The sequence below is a fragment of the Vicia villosa genome, linkage group LG1 (assembly GCF_029867415.1).
Source record: "Vicia villosa cultivar HV-30 ecotype Madison, WI linkage group LG1, Vvil1.0, whole genome shotgun sequence".
Lineage (NCBI taxonomy): Eukaryota > Viridiplantae > Streptophyta > Magnoliopsida > Fabales > Fabaceae > Vicia > Vicia villosa.
The window spans coordinates 7,759,177-7,776,609 of record NC_081180.1 but is presented as its reverse complement, the minus strand read 5'-3'; positions in this window follow the sequence as shown (position 1 = coordinate 7,776,609).

Genomic DNA, 17,433 nt, shown 5'->3' with positions numbered 1-17,433 from the left:
AATGATCGGAAACAAAAGAGAAAGGCAACTGCTGAACCAGAAACCAAACCAAAAAGAGTAAGGATCACCTATGACCCTCTCAAAGTGTATCAACCCCTTGACGGTACCCCTCAATCACCTCCCTCTTCAAAGACCTCCACCACCTCTTCCTCCTCATTCATCCTCTCGGAACCACCTTCTTCACCATCTGATATCTCCTCTCCTTCAACCCTTCCATCAGATATATCTTCATCTCTCTCACACCCTTTTCCCACCAGAACACCTAATCCCTATAGTGTTGTTCTTCCCGACTCCAGGTTCACTGTCAACCCTCCAACCCCTACCACTCAATCATATCTGGAGCTTTTACATTCTGATGTAAATGGCTGGTTGGAGATTCTAGGTGCTGCTCACCTTAACCATCTGGATGAGTATGCTACAAGCAACCTTTGGAATACCTTTCGTCAGGATTTTCTGGCTAAGGCTACAGACACTCAGAGAAGGATTATGTCTGAAGCTCCTGGTGTTCGTGGTCTTCGGTTGGAAGTTGGTGAAAGCAGCCATCACCATCTCATCAGGAACAGAAGTGTTCTTGAAGGGAAGATACCAGCAGATGAGTTGGAAGAAGAAAATCTCTGCAGAGACATCGTGGTGTGGAGACCATGGTTTCCTGTGCTGACTGGAGATTTTCAGTGGCTGTTCAACTGATTCAGAATGAACCCTTCTGAAAAAGCACCTCACATGGTCTTTCCAGTAGTGGTTTATCCTGCTGAAGTTGCTGGTCCTACTCCTCCAACAAACCTAGCAGCTATTCTTCAAGCGTTGGAAGATGGAACTTCTGAGCTGCCTGAACCAGAATATGCTAAGGCTACTTCTGAGTCAGACTCAGATGAGGAAATGGAAGATGCACAAGCTGAAGATCTCCCAGAAGATCACCCTGCTGAGATTGCTGTCCCTCTTGGCAGAAATACTGGTGCCTCCTCTTCTGGTGAAACCTCAGCTCTGATGGAGACCTTGGAAGCTCTTCATCAGAATCAAGCTATGCTGGCTTCTCGTTTGGACGCGCAAGAAGTAGCCAATGCTGAGTTTCGCTCCTTCATGGCAAGGCAAGCTACAAGCACTGACGGGATTCATGATGTTCTGGCGCGGATTTTGCGTAGGCTAGGATCTTAGTTCTTTGGTCTTTGTAGTTTTTCTTTCCTTGTTGCATCTGTTTTCCTGCATTCCTCTCTTGTAATCTTTTTTGATTATCAATGAAAACTTTCCTTGTTTTACATTCCAGTGATTTTATTTGTCTCTTGCTTTGCATCTGAATCTTTTGAAATATTCTTTTTGATGTTATGACAAAAAGGGGGAGAAGATAAATAATAAATGATTTGATTAATCTATCAGTTGCTGGGTAAAGCTCCCACACATTTACTAACAAGAACTGCAAGTTCTATATGGCTTAAGTGTTTTGCAGGTATAAAGAAGTGAAGAGAATCTTCAAAGCAAACACAAGAAGCAAAACCATGGAAACTGAAGCAAGCTTAGTGCTGTCAAGCTTCAGAAATCAGAAGCAAGAAAGAAGAATAAATCAGAAGCACTGATAATAGAATTTGATCCATATTTCTCTATTTGATCTGACAAAATTCTATTTGCTCTGATAACATTATTTTAGCCTATATGGCTCTGATACATATCATGTGTTCTAATATACATTTTATGTTCTGACTCGTTCATGCTGACTTTTGTCGTTTAGTTTTTGTTCTGTAACATTTCAAGATGTAGAGATGCTCTGATGATGCTCTGGTACATTCAACAATGTTCTGATACAAATCTAGCATGAAGTGATGTTGGTAGAAATTCAAAGCTCTGAAGCTATCCGAGGGAAGCAGAAATCAGAAGCTGTGAATGTTCTAAAGATCCAGAAAACTCAAGTTCTGAAGCTGTCCTAAATGGAAGCAGAAATCAGAAGCTGTGAATGTTCAGAAGATCAAAGAAATTCAAGTTCTGAAGCTGTCCTAGATGGAAGCAGAAGTCAGAAGCTGTGAATGTTCAGAAGATCAAAGAAATTCAAGTTCTGAAGCTGTCCTAGATGGAAGCAGGAATCAGAAGCTGTGAGGGTTCTAGGGATCTAAAGAAATTCTAGTTCTGAAGCTGTCCAATGGAAGCAGAAGTCAGAAGCTATGAATTCTCTAAAGACAGAAGCTTATGTGATCGTCTCTACCGAAATAATCAGGGAAGTCTTTTATTAAAGTTCTTCGAGTATTTATTTCAGGGGGAGATTATTTATCTCAGGGGGAGATTGTTAATCTCAGGGGGAGACATATTCATATGCTTATGCTATAGCTGTGTAATTTGTCTTTTGCCGTCTGTTCTTTCTGATCGCAAATTCATATCATTTATATATGTTTTTGTCATCATCAAAAAGGGGGAGATTGTTAGAACAAGATTTGTTCTGATCAATTATCTTAGTTTTGATGATAACAATAATATGAATTTTGCTTAAGATAATATGGTACTCTAATCCAATGCAATTTCCTTTTCAGGAAATATATAAAGAGTACGCATAATTCAGCACTCAGAAGCTTTGTCTCAAAGGGTTCAGCATGCAACATCAGAACATGGTCTGGCAAGACATCAGAAGATGGTCGAAGCAGAATCAGAACATGGGTCTATGGAAGCATCAGAAGAACAAGAGAACAGAAGCACTGAAGTTCTGATGGTATCACGCTCAGAAGCACTTCAAGGTCAGAAGATCAGAAGATGCTTTGCACCAAGCTGTTTGACTCTGATGATATTCAAACGTTGTATTCACAAACATCAGATCAGAAGGAAGTACAAGTGGCAAGCTACGCTGACTGACAAAAGGAACGTTAAAAGCTATTAAAGGCTACGTCAGTAGACACAGCGTGAACAAGGCTCGAGGTAGTTGACAAAAGCGTATAACATTAAATGCGATGCTGTACGGAACACGCAAAGCATTAAATGCACTCAACGGTCATCTTCTCCAACGCCTATAAATATGAAGTTCTGATGAGAAGCAAGGTTAACGATTCTGCACAAAAACAACTCATATTAACTTGCTGAAACGCTGTTCAAATCAAAGCTCAGAATCTTCATCTTCATCAAAGCTCACTACATTGCTGTTGTAATATATTAGTGAGATTAAGCTTAAACGTTAAGAGAAATATCACAGTTTGTGATTATCGCTTTTAAGAAGCAATTGTAATACTCTTAGAATTGATTACATTAAGTTGTAAGGAACTAGAGTGATCGCGTGGATCAGAATACTCTAGGAAGTCTTAGAGGTTATCTAAGCAGGTTGTAACTAGAGTGATCGTGTGGATCAGTATACTCTAGAAAAGTCTTAGAGGGTATCTAAGCAGTTGTTCCTGGAGTGATCAGTGTGTGATCAGAAGACTCTGGAAGACTTAGTTGCTGACTAAGTGGAGAACCATTGTAATCCGTGCGATTAGTGGATTAAATCCTCAGTTGAGGTAAATCATCTCTGCGGGGGTGGACTGGAGTAGTTTAGTTAACAACGAACCAGGATAAAAATAACTGTGCAATTTATTTTTATCTGTCAAGTTTTTAAAGCTACACTTATTCAAACCCCCCCTTTCTAAGTGTTTTTCTATCCTTCAACCGTTAGATGCAGTGACCAATGGATTTGGTCAGTATAGCTAACGGATTAAAGGCATTGCTGGTTACTCAGATCGATAGATTGATCATCGCGGGCAGCAAATTAAAAGTGTTTTAAATTTGTATTTTATATCTCTCGTCTAAAGCGACTAATAGATTTAGTCGGGTCGAGGAGAGAATTAGTAAGAATTAATTAAATCATTAAATAGTCAAAAGATTATTTCTCGTCTACTACGACTAATCGATTTAGTCGGTTTTGAGGAGAAAATTAAATTGAATAAAAAAAACAAATAAACATTTATTAAAATTATCAAATAGAAATTAACTAGTTTTATTTTTATTTTTGCGCAACGGGTGCATTTTGTGTTTGGGTAATAATTAAGGGGTGTACTAATAGTAACAGGCCTGGCCCATTCAAACCTGCTGAACCCGTGAGACATGGTGCATGGGCGCCTACAGGATTAAGGTGTGCTTGCAGATCCTGATTGTTGGATCTAGATCTGATGGCTTCAGATCTAAACAAGAACAATCTGACGGTCTGCATGTAATGTTGAATGAAAGGCCATGGTAAGATGAAATAGAGGGCCACATCCGGTCATCCAATCGCATGGCCTTATGGTCGCCACGTGTCATTCTGGGAATGGACCGAAGGAGATAAGCTTATCTCCACTATCATTTCCCAAGCAAACTCTCCCACTACCCAAAGCATATCCTTCTTCCTCTTTTTCTCTTTCCGCAAACCCTCCCCTCTTTCTTTCTCAATCTCACCAAACCACACACCACCCTACTCACCGTGAACCGTCATGGCTCCGCCGGATTCCTCCATAGCCACCGCCCCAAAACCCAGAAAACATGATGAAGATTATCACAACTTCATCAACCTCAACCCAAAACCCATGCCCTAAGAACCCTATGAAGATATGAAAACCTAACCCCATATCGGATGAACCCCAACCCTCATCGAAACAAAATTTAGAAAAGAAAACAAACAGTCGAGCACAAAAGTCAATATCATGAGCTAAGTGTTTTTCGGTTTACCTCACGCGCAAATCTCTCCGTTTTCGTCCTCTCCGGTCTAATCTTCCTTCTTCTTTGTTTCAGGTATCAAGGTCCGGCAAGGATGAAGATGAAGATCAAGGATTTGCGGCCAACCTCTCCTTCTCCGATTCTTTCGCGTGTTTTCTCCGATCTCCAGAAAAAATCCCCCCATCTAATTTTCTTTTTTTTTCTTTTATAACCTAGGGTTAGATTTTGATTAGGAAATATTAGATTAAGATTTAATTGTTAGAATGTTTTGATTTCGTTTTCCAGATTTGTTTGGAGATTGATTCCGAACTTTGATTGTATAATTTTGTTGTTAATACGATTCGGCTTTATTTTCCTACTATATTTTGTTACGAATTGATTCTGTTCAGATTTAGTTTTGTTTGATTGAGTTTGATTCTGTTAGATCTTCATTTCATGGGCCTGGGCAATTGCAGTTTGTTAGGGTTTGGTTTTTTTGGAGGTGGGCGGCGGCTGCAGCTGGGGTTCGTCTTGAGAAGAAAATGAACAGGACCGGGTCAGTTTGACCCGCCTGTTGACCCGCCATTCAACTGGCCCAATGTTGCTGTTACGTTTTGGCCCAAAGACAATAAAGACAACAACCAAAAAAAATCCAATTAACTTATTTAATTAATAAATCAGCAACATAAACTAATCAACTGATAACATACTCCTAATAATAGCCAGATGAATATACTAATAATATAATTAACACCAATTAACAATCCTAATAATATTAATAATTTAACCTATGACTAATCAATAAATGAATGTTATATAATGGCCTCACTAATCAAAATAAATTAATGATAGAAATGAGTAAATGATGAAAAAGCAAGTGAGCCCAAAACAAGTTTGACTTTAAATATTCGCTATTTGCACCTCCACTTATCTTAAATCAACCTATAAGGGAGTTTTATAAGAGAGCGAGTTTAATAATAGGTATATTAAACCCTATGGCTCCTAATTTTTAACGCCCTTAATAAATTAAAATGAGAATTGAAACGGGTAATTTTTGGGGTATGACAACAACACCCCCCATAGACTAGAATCTTGACTATTATACTTGCACTGCTACTGATTATTTTTCCCAAGATACAATCCATTCAAAACTCTGCACCATAACTCTTGAGAATCTGACAGCAATCCCCAACTAAGCTTCATGAAACACGCTTTGTTCACAACCTCCAACTTCCTCAAACCTAATCCTCCCACTCTTTTCGGTTGCGTAATCGTATCCTAACTAATTCTTTGAGTTGTACTTATGTACTTGAAATTTGTTTGAAGTTTCATAGTATTATTTAAGTTCTCCAAGGGTTCGACATTGTTTAAATTTTCGAACGATTAAATGTATAAATGCATTTAAAGTCCCTCATCCTTTGAATTTTAGAATAAGATTCAAAACCTATTTAACAATAAGAAGCATAAAAGACAACTTGATAGAATCTATTTATAATTTTAAAAATGAATATTTGTTTTTTTTTTATCATTTTAAGAAAAAATATTTTATAATTTAAAAGTGAATATTCATTTTAGTTTCACAAAATAAAATAAAATAAAATAAAATACAAAATAGAATTTACGATCCCTTTAGTCTCTTATAAAAATAAATTAGAATATTATAGTTTGTGAACTAATATCTCACACTAAATCATCTCTTAAGAAATAATGGAAATTATTATCTTTTTGATAAGACATTCACGATGTTAGTTAACAAAAAAGAGATAATTTAGTTATTTGTTCATCCACATCCTTCCTTAAGATTTGGAACCTCATCAATCGATTATAACACCTCAACTTTTAAGGAGTGGCCCTAAAGTCCTCTTTATTTTTCCTTGTGGAAGAAGCTTTGGAAGGCTCTGGTCGAGGCTCGCATCAGAAACTTTCTTTGGAGATTAAGTAAGAACATCTCGTCCACAAAGTCAAATCTTGAAAAAAAAGATATGCAACTTGAAAGCTCTTGCCCTTTTTGTCATGATCATCCTGAATCGGTCCAACATGTTTTCTTGGGTTGTTCCTTTGCCAAAGTTGTCTGGTTTTCGTCCCCTTTGAGTCTTCATATTCCTCTGAATCCTTATCCGTGTTAATGGTTGGAGAATAGCCTTAATTCTAAGGATGTTTTGGTTCTCAGTTGGTTTGCATAACCCTTTGAAAATCTGGAAAGCAAGAAACAATTTAATTTTCTCAAATGCGCATGTGAGGCCCTAGTGTAGCGGGGAAAATCTGAGATCGAAGCCATAGGATTGACTCGACTCAATATTTCAGTGAAAGTCGTCACCGCGCTTTATTGTTTCCAAAGGAAAAGGGAAAAGAACGAAGAAAACCCAAAGTTTTTTTTTAAAACAAAAAGAAGAGATCTTAGGTACGGGTGTTGTTTATACAAGGGGAAGGTTTTAAGCACCCCTCATATCTGTGGTACTCCACAGGAACCTTTTTGAAAATCTGTGTCGTGTGTGTGCTAAAAAAAGGGTTTATTTTATTTTTAAAATAAGCTCGGCAAGACGTTAAGCCTTGTGCCTACATACCTCCTCGGTGCAATGGAGGAGTCAGAACTAATGTAGTTCTGCTTTAGGGGAAAACGTTTTAAAAATGAATAAACACTTTATCGTCGTCGGAGAGAAATACTCAGCCGTTGATTTTGAGCATGAGAACAAACGAGTTCTTTGCATCGCAAATGAAAGAAGGGCTCCAACTCGGATAGAAATCAACGAGTATGCCACTAGCTCTCTCACGCGGAAAAGATCTCATTATATCAATCAATTTCAAAAATCGTAGGGGTATCGCGACTCGGTTCGACAATTAGTCGTGTCTAAACTTTTTGAAGAAAAAGGCCACTAAGGGCAAAATATATTTTAAGAAAGGTTTTGAAAAGGTTGCAAACATAAGAATGTTTTGTAAAAAGAGAGAAGATTTTGAAAATTGAAGAAGGGGAGGAGATGAAGAGGCTATCCTATCGCGTAAAATAAAAGCTAAGGAAAGAAACCGCCTAACCGAAATAAGAAGCCAACACTTGACATTATGAGTCAAGGTAGATTTCCCATCCTTTGGATTTATCAATACCAAACCAACACATTATCACTTGGGGATCCAGATGAACTTATTATCTTTAGCACCATTTTGCATTAAGCACATTAAAATTCTGACGAAAATCGGGCAGAGTAACGGCTGTTTTCGGGTAAAATCCTTATTTCAATGCCTTGGAATTAACCATCAAGGGCTTTCAAGGAAATACCTGCACATACAAACAGACAACAATCCAATGCCAGACAGACAGAATAACAGCAGAGTAACAATATCATAAGGGTCCAGAGGTACTAAGTCCACAAGTCCGAATCTCCAAAATGCTAGGGATAGTAACCAATAGTCCGAAAGAGAGCCTTAAGTGTTTTTTAGATTTTCGCTATTTATTAGTGTTTTAGCATAAAAGTAAAGTATGGTCCAAGTGGACAAAAAGAAAATGGCGGAAACATAAACATAGTGTCCAAATGGACAAAGAGAAAATAGCGGAATATAAATGTCCAAATGGACAAAAGAAAAATAGCGGAATGTAAATATGATGAAATGATAAAATAAAGCGATAAAGCGAGAAATATAAAGAGCGGTATAATAAATTGCGGAAATTAAAGTTAGTTGTTAGATGTTAAAGATAACCATCTTGAAACTTGTCAAGTATGTTATCAAAGTTAGTAATAAAGATCGATGGTGAGTGAAGGATGTTCTCGAATTTAAATTCAATAGAAATTTATCAGAAGCTTGATAAAATCATAGCGACTACACGATAAACTTCCATAAGTCTTAAATCAACCGCATACAATTCTCTTCCATATTTGATCTTTTTGATTCGGGACACGAAATATTGCGCTATGTTAAGTAGATCGCCAAGTGATTTATGTAGAAATCACCCTACAACGAGGCCGGTCAAAACTTTATATGCTAATGCATGCGAGAAGAACGATATGTAGATCGCTTTCCGAAAGCAATACCGCACGAAAAGAAAATAGGTAACGATCTAGTCTTTATTAAGAATCCATAAGAATTCTCAAAGTATTAAGACTTTCATCGATCAAAAGAAAAAAGGAGAAGAAGAAGATAAAATGCATAAAGTAAAATCAACTCACACTATCATTAATATCATTCATCTAATATTATGGATTTGGTCCTTTCAAACCTATCAACATCCTAGATCCAATGATATTAATGAAGTAGAGGAAGAAGAATAAAATGCATAAAAAGATAATTAACTCACACTATCATTAATATCATTCATCTAATATTATGGATTAGGTCATTTCAAACCTATCAACATCCTAGATCCAATGATATTAATGAAGTGGAGGAAGAAGGAAGCCAAAACAAGCATAAAAAAGGCAAAAAACACATTCTGTCCCAGGGGAAATCGATTTGCCTAAGGAGGAAATCGATTTCCTTAGTGCAGGTTTTCAATTCTGGCACAGAAACAGAATGGAAATCGATTTCCCTAAGGAGTAAATCGATTTCCTCTGTGCAGTTTTCAAAAAATCAGCATTAGGAAGCATAAAACTTGACTTAAGCAAACATACAAACACCTTATGATCACATATCAATTGGAGCACGAATTTTCCATCAAATCACCATCAAATAGGACCAATGTAGCATCAAAGATGCATCACATACAAGCACAAAAGAATCACATTATGATGGATGAATAAATATGAAGAAAATTACCAAATCTCGAACAAAACTTAGATCTACTTCAAGAATCACCAACACAAATCTTGATCTCTCAACAATTGAAGAAAAAAGAGTGAAATGGATGGTGGTTTAGCTCAAAGTTTGTGAGGTTCAAGATGTGACTCACAAACTTTATGAAAGAAAAAGAGCTTTGGTGAATTTGGTAAGGATGAGGAGAGAAATTGCAAGGGGTTTTTTGGCTCTCAAAGCTTGTGAAATGAGAGAGTAGAGGTCTCTATTTATAGAATTGGAGCAAGAGTAGTGGCAAATTGGTCTTTTTGTGTTTGGTAATTAATTTGTGGTTAATTGGTATTTAAATGGTAAAAATGGTAAAATGAGGTTTAAGTGGGTTTAATGAAGGGGTTAATTTTGATGAGGTGGAAAATTGGTAAAATGATCAAATACAAAAGGTGCCAAAATGATGTCAAGCTTCCCTCCTTATATTTTTTGAATTTTGCGCACAGGAAATCGATTTCCCACAGGTGTAAATCGATTTCCATATTGAAAATTTCAAAAATTCCCTTTCTTGCACTTTTTGATTTTGCCCGATCTTTTTCCTGCAAAACACAAACAAAGGAAACAAAATGCATATTTTTGGATTTTGGTTGGTATAAAACAAATTAAAGGCTATAAATGCTCGATAATTCCCCTCAGAGATAATCACAGTATCAAAGATAAAACTCCACAATGGTGCTCTTGATTGATGATTGAATGCAATCGATGTATGATCTTAGGGTCAAAAATTGGGGTATGACACGTAGGATGTTTCCCAACAGGGTGGGGACCATGTCATGGAGTTCAACTTTGCCAACACTCATTTGTGCACCAATAAGAAGATTCAAACTGAAGGTGGGGCGTTTGAATGTCAGTTTGACTGTTACAACGTGCAGGTGAATGCAAGATGTTTTAAAGATGGAGTAATGATGATGGGAGTTGTCATCTGGGATATCAATCGTAATGTGATCATGTATTCCTGCACCAGAAAGCGGATTGATGTGGAACCATGTACTGTAGAAGATATGGCAATTGAATATGGTATTTGTCTGGCTTACCATTTCAATCTTAAAAAGATTATGTTGCATTCGGATGCAAAGGTAGTGGTGGACTGTGTCAATCACCTTATGGTGCGAGCGGACCTTAATCCCTTAGTTATGGATTATAATGGTTTTTTTGGAAAAGTTTGAGAATGTTTTTGTTATTTTTATTAGGTGAACTTTCAATGTTGTTGCTCATAATTTAGTTGGTTTAGGATGGAAGATTGGAAGTATAACTCAGTTTAATAAAAGGCATTAGTTTTAAAAATACATACAAATCCTGGACTTTATGGTATCATGATGTTTGTTTTGAAGTTGCTTATATAAAAACATTATATATGAACTAAAGACTAGATAATATGAGGGATAAATCTCATCATACAATATTAGGAAACTCAATTAAAGCTCTGTATGAACTGACATGATATAGGAATTATTGGCACTTTGAGGATTCAAACTCGAGACTTAGAGAGAGGCGATAAATACATAATTTACTTGAAAATCATACATATTTCTCAGCATTTATTAAGCTTATTCGAACATAAGTTAATCATTATGTCATATCCCAAAATTTTCCCATCTCATTCCTCTTGTTCAAGTTCAAATCAAGGTACAAAGCTCAAAGGCATCTCTCCTAAACAATGACTCAAGGAACTAGGGTTTTTGTTTTTCTGAAGAAAAACAATGGATCAAAGGATCCGATGCATCTCATATGGTTTAGGATGTTTTAAACTACCCCCATGACAAAATTCAGGTCTCAATTCAAAGAGTTGATCACTCAATTGCTCAGAAAGTCAACAGTCGGCTGATTTGACCCAAAAGACAATTGTGGTCAAAGTATAGTCAAAACTCCTGATTTTTTTTGTCAACATCCTTATTTTGAAGTATCATTCACCATTTGATCAAGAATTGATCATGGTTCATCAAGGAAAGATCATAAATCAACAAATTCAAAAGTTTCTAAATTAGGGTTTTCATAGGAGAAAGTCAACTAAACTTTGACCAGCCATAACTCCCACATGGAACATCAGAAATTTTCCATCCAAAGCTCATTTTGAAGGAAATTTAATTCTCTACAGTTTTGTCTCTCACAAGCCAAGTCTAAAAATGCTTCATTTGGGAGATATGGATCAAAACATTATAGGTCCTTTTCAAAAGTCACCCAAAAGTCATTTTTTTCAAAAGAGCACACAAGGAGCATGGAAAGTTATTTTGACATGGGACCAAAAACACTGGTTAGAGGACTCTTCAAGGTTTCTAAAAAGTTCTAGAAATCCTCCATATCTTAAAAATTGAGGGAGATATGCCTTGTAAAAGTTGGACAATTTTAAAGGGAAAAATGTGAAAGAAAGGGCCTCAAAATGGATTTTCTTGTAAAGAAGCCCAATCTTTTTTGGCCTAATCTTGTTCCTCAAGTCATCTAGAATCTCAAGTCTAATTGTCACGAATTTATGGGTTTTATTTGATTTATTAAGAATTTTTTATTTATTTAAAAAGGATTAAATTCAATAAATCAAGCAAAAACTCAAAGATTTGATTTGGCATGGCATTCCAATGATATTCAAACAATAATTAGGTAATATAGGTGAATCAATTACATGGAAAGAAGATTGGTGGGAGAATAAACAAGATTGGCCATATTTAGAAAGATTCAAAAATCAAATTTCAATCAAATTGCCAATCTTTGATTCACAAGGATTCAATCAAGTTTAGCTGACCTAAGTATTCTAATATATATACACTTGAACCCTAATGACAAGGAGAGGTTTTGGGGGGAACGAAAAATCTGCAGCAAGAACCCTAATCAAGAGCTTGAAAATCTTATAAAAGTTAAATTCGGTTTCAGGATTAGGGAGGCTCCCAAACAAAGTGAAGGATCAAATCATGTTCCCTGGACTCTTCTGAAGCTATTGCAACCATCACTGAAGCGTGAAGCACCAAGAACCACGTCCATAATTGTCACGGTTTTGCTCATTCTAACTAATCCTTGTTCTCATTGATTCATGATACATAAACATATTCTGAATGCATATATTTGTTTGTCATGATTATCTGAATCTTTCTGGTTGATCAATTTGACATTTACTTTGTGTCGTGATTTGCCATGATTGAATTTTAGGGTTTCAAAATAGGTTTTTTAGTTCATGGAGAGTTGGTCTTGATTACAGGTATGGTTGAAATTGTGATGACGAGACGAACTCGCTCATGGTTCTACTTTTGATTTTGGTCGCGTGTATAGGCTTTTGTGGTATGCAGGACTTACGGATGTGGAAGCGAAGAACTGTAGGTAAAAGCCATCTAAAACAACGGCCAGAGGTTGGGGATGATGGCGTGTAATCCTGCCAATGGTCGATTCAAACGAGCGCGCGAATTCCGTTAAAATTTTGTAATGTAGTTTCAATTTTATTTATTATGTTATGAGTGTGTTGGTTAAACAACGAATTACTCATGGCCAGTGGAGAGCGCGCGTTCTAAGGGTTTGTGAATGCAAGGGCACGGGTTCGATCCCTGTTGTCTTGCATTATTTTTGAAATATTTTCTTGAATACAATTGCAAACAGATCCAGCGCAAGCAGTCAACACATGTGCACCGTAAACCCTCAAAATCCAACCATCAGATCTGCAGTGTTTTGAATCCAGCGCACCAGGATTGGAGGATTATCACATGGGCATTCAGTCTCACCACATGGAATCAAGAGCTGAGTTTTTCTAATTCTTTTTGATTTTAATTACATTCTATTTCCTTATTTTCTTTTTGTTTCCATCATAATTATTATTACAGTTTTATCTCAATAAATCATTTTGTTATAACAAATTATAATTACTTATTTTATTGAAAGTTCGAGTTTTCACAAATTTTATTCTTAATTGTTTTATTATTATTTAAAATTCAATTTGATTTTCAAATAAACCTTTTTATCAATTAAATAATTAGGATTACATCCAATAATTATTTAGTTGATATATCGATTCAAACTCTCGATTTTTCTCCGTAACTTTGGTATTATGTCAATTAGTTTATTATTTTATTAATCATAGCTAATTTGTGCCCTAATCAGGGTTTGTGAGATTTGTCGCTAGATCACTCATACACTAAAAAATTTCCTTCTTTGTGTAGTTTTTCAGGGTTAGCACCAGGATTTCCTTCGACTACGAGCCATATCAGATCAAAGCTAAGTCCCTGATTTTATTCTTATTCATTTAAATATTTATTTTTGCCTTCTAATTTAAATATTTATTTTTGCCTTTCTAATTTAAAATTATGGTTTTGTCTTCAATATCAATGAACTGGCCATACACTCACCCGTTGTTGTTTATTTTTCCTTCCCAATTTTCAGGGTTAGCCAGCCGGTCAAAGCACGATTAGTCGGTAAATACTAACTTATTTTAGTTTCTTTCTTTTAAATTATTAGTTGTGTCAGACCTATTGCGCTATTGGTTTTTCTTATTGCTCTTTTCTCCCCATCCCCATGGTTCATTATGTAACTGTTTCTTGGTTGTATTGTGTGGCCTTGAGGGCACTTAAAACTGTTATATTATTTTTATATTATTTAATTGCGTGGTTAGTAATTCTAGGGAGTGTTAACCTTGAACTGAATCTAGAATCACTTAATTACAAGATAAATAATTTTGAATTTGATCACGTGATTGTTGCACCCACATACCTTTTATGGTACCCCTCTTGTTGCCTGTTGCCTATTGCCTGTTACCTTGTGTTTTTAATGCAAAATAGCCAAGTCCCTCGAATATAGGGATACCTCAGCAATGTTGCCCTCAGTTAATTCTAAGATCATAAGTCCCAATGATGCTGCCTTCGATTCGCTAATTTGATCTCGTCCCTCGAAGTTGCCTACGAAGTGCTAAGGTATCCTCTGGTTGCCTAACGAATGACTATTCTGATCCTTCCCCTAGACTACCTGCCCCTCTATAGCACGGGACAGTCTTGTGGCGAACGATAACTCGATGTCCTTTTAACCTCCAAATAAAAGGACTTCCCTACCCTCCTATGGTATGGATAGCACTGAAAGGCTAAAAGGAACATTTTTCATCTAACCAAGTAATTTGCCCCTAATTGCCTTGCTCTGGCTTAAATCTTTTTCTTACATTTTTTCATAAACCTTCAAAAAGGCTACGCTCATTTACAAGCTAAAGTCCTTATTTCTTCTTCTTCTGCATTTCTAAACTTTTGGTTTCAAATAGCAAAGCAATTAAGAGCCCATGGAAAACCATGGATACAAAGGGTGCCTTACACCTTCCCTTTGCATAAATTACCCCCCGAACTCGGTTTTCTTTAAAAAGGTTTTTTCCTGTTCTTTTCGCCTTTCTATTAATTTGGATAAAATAAAAGTCGGTGGCGACTCTTGCTATTCGCAACATTTTCTTTGAAAGTCAGTTCACCGTATTACACATAAACTCCAATTCTTGCGCATAATAGGATTTTCCCAAACAAATGAAACTGACTAAAATTCTATTATTTTTGTAGGCTAGGCAAAAGAAAGGAAGAAATACTGAAGGATTGAAGTACACTACATTGGAATCCAAGTAATCAAAATCTTTGGCAATTCACTAATCAAGCATTCTTTAGATTAACAAATGAAAGTAAAAAACTAATAAGGAAGAAACAAGGAAAATTTGCTAATCGAGGGCTGGCTCGATTAGTGAATGAATGTCAGGAGCCAACAAAGGAAAAACATGGAAAAAATTTATAGTCGATTAATCTTTTGATTAGAGAATCTAAGGCAGATCCGAACCTTTCTTAGCACCAAAGGAAGCTCTTTCTCTAATTAAGCATTCCTTGATTAACGGATGATGGTTAGAATGGCCTATTATAAATAGAAGCCACATGAACCGAACTGAAGTCATTATGCATTTTTCCAACATTTCCCATCATTTTCATACCGAGAGACAAAGAATTGTGGAGGGTTCATAAATGGAACATTTACAAGCGGTTCGAGGTGGATACATACTGTCATACCCCAAAATTTGCCCGCATTATTTTAAGATGGGTCTTTACATAGATTTCGGTCCATTTTTACTGACACCTTGACATTAATTTTGGCTTATTTAAAATATACGATGGTTTACTTTAAATGGTTCGTATCAATTAAATAACAAATATTTGCATGATATTCTTATATTTTCAAATGCCATTCAATTTCAAATAAATAAGTGGGCGCAGCTGGTAAGAAGGTAAGATTGCAGGTGAGAGGTCTTAGGCTCGAATCTCGCTTACTAACATTTTTTCTTTCATTTACCTTACTTTAGTTTTATTTAAAAATCACAAAAAGAGACTTTATTAACTTTCAATTTGTTATTATTTTGTTATTTATTTTATTGTTAATTTTATCTATTTTAATTTTTGGGCTTTCAGTTATTAGGGTCCATATTTTATTTCTCATTTAACCTAATCTTACTATTATATATACTAACACATTAACCCTTATTCTACAACAACACAATTTCGCTCCCACTTTCACGTACCTACACTTTTTCCATTCCTCTAACTTCACCCTCCATCTCTCACGTTCTTACAATGACCTTACATCACCACCATCACTACAAACTCATACACAAAACAGCATCACTTTTTATCCGAAACCACACAAAACTCACCACACAAGCCATAAGCATAAACCAAAGTTCAAGACCACTGCTTTATTATCATCCATGAATCAATATTCATCAGTCTGATTATTAATTATAAGAATTACTACTTGCAATGTTCATGTTCATGTTTTCAGGTAGAAAGGTCATAAAACCAAAAGAAATAAGAAGGAAAAGTAGCAATCGGTACGAGAATCCGACAATCGCGCCGAAGCAAATTCTCATACGGACAACACACCTCCGCGTTCAGCCTCCGATCGCAGACGAAAACCTCCTGATTGCGCCCTCCGGAGACGCCTCTCGGATCCATCTCCGACGCTGCCGATCGCTCCAATCAAACATGCAGCTTCCGACTACAACCGCCCCACACTGGTGAACGTCACTCCATCGCGAGCCCCTTTAGCGCCCAGCCGCTGCTCTCTGCCGATAAATCCCAACCGCGACCTCCGCCTTCCACCGCCGCAAAGCACCCCGCGCGCACTCCCGTCCGCCACGCATCAACAAGCACTGCGGTTTCCATCGCAGATCCGCTCAGTCTCTGCCATCATGGGTAATTTCTTGATGCTACTTTTATGTCTTGGTATGTACTTGTTACAAATTATAAGTTTAGGATTGGCCATGGTGATTTCTATTTGTCTCTGTAAGAGAAAGAGTGGTAAACCATGAAAGGGATTTGTGGTTTTCTTCTGTGTTTCACAATAACAATAGGGCCAATGCCGCGAAACGATGCGTCGGTGAGTTCTCTGTTTCCATGGTCTCATATGGGTTTTTAATTGTTGGTTTTTGTGGTAGATCTGTTATATATATATATATATATATATATATATATATATATATATATATATATATATATTTTATATTTAACAACAATGACATATTGAAGAAGAGAAGAATTAGAATGTTGTTTTGAGTTTTGCTGTAATAAAGAAAACTAGAAGAGAAATTGAGAGAAGTAAAAGAGAGAATACAAGGATACTTGTTGTCTCTCTCTTGGGCGTGAGTTTTAAGGAAAATACTTAGACCATCTAGTTTTTTCTATTGAGTTCTCCACATGTACCATTAATTTAATAATTAAATATTTAAAAATTTGACATGTCATAATAGAGTTGCATTGCAATGCAACAACTAAAAGATTGTAGTACCCAATCAAATCAAGTTATGAGATAAAGTTGTGGACCCATATCAAATTTTTATTAAAGTTAAAATTAAATAAATTCTTTTAATATGATGTGGCTTAGTGGGTCCCATAAAAAACTAAAATGTAAGTTGCACCATTGGAGATGCTCTTAGATGGACACAGCTATAACACCTGGATTTACACACAACCAATCATATTTTTTTATTAATTAAATAATAAAATTAAAATTATCTCTCTCCTCCATTATCACAACCACCCTCCATGTAAATTTAAATTCTCTCTCTTCTTATTGGTTGTG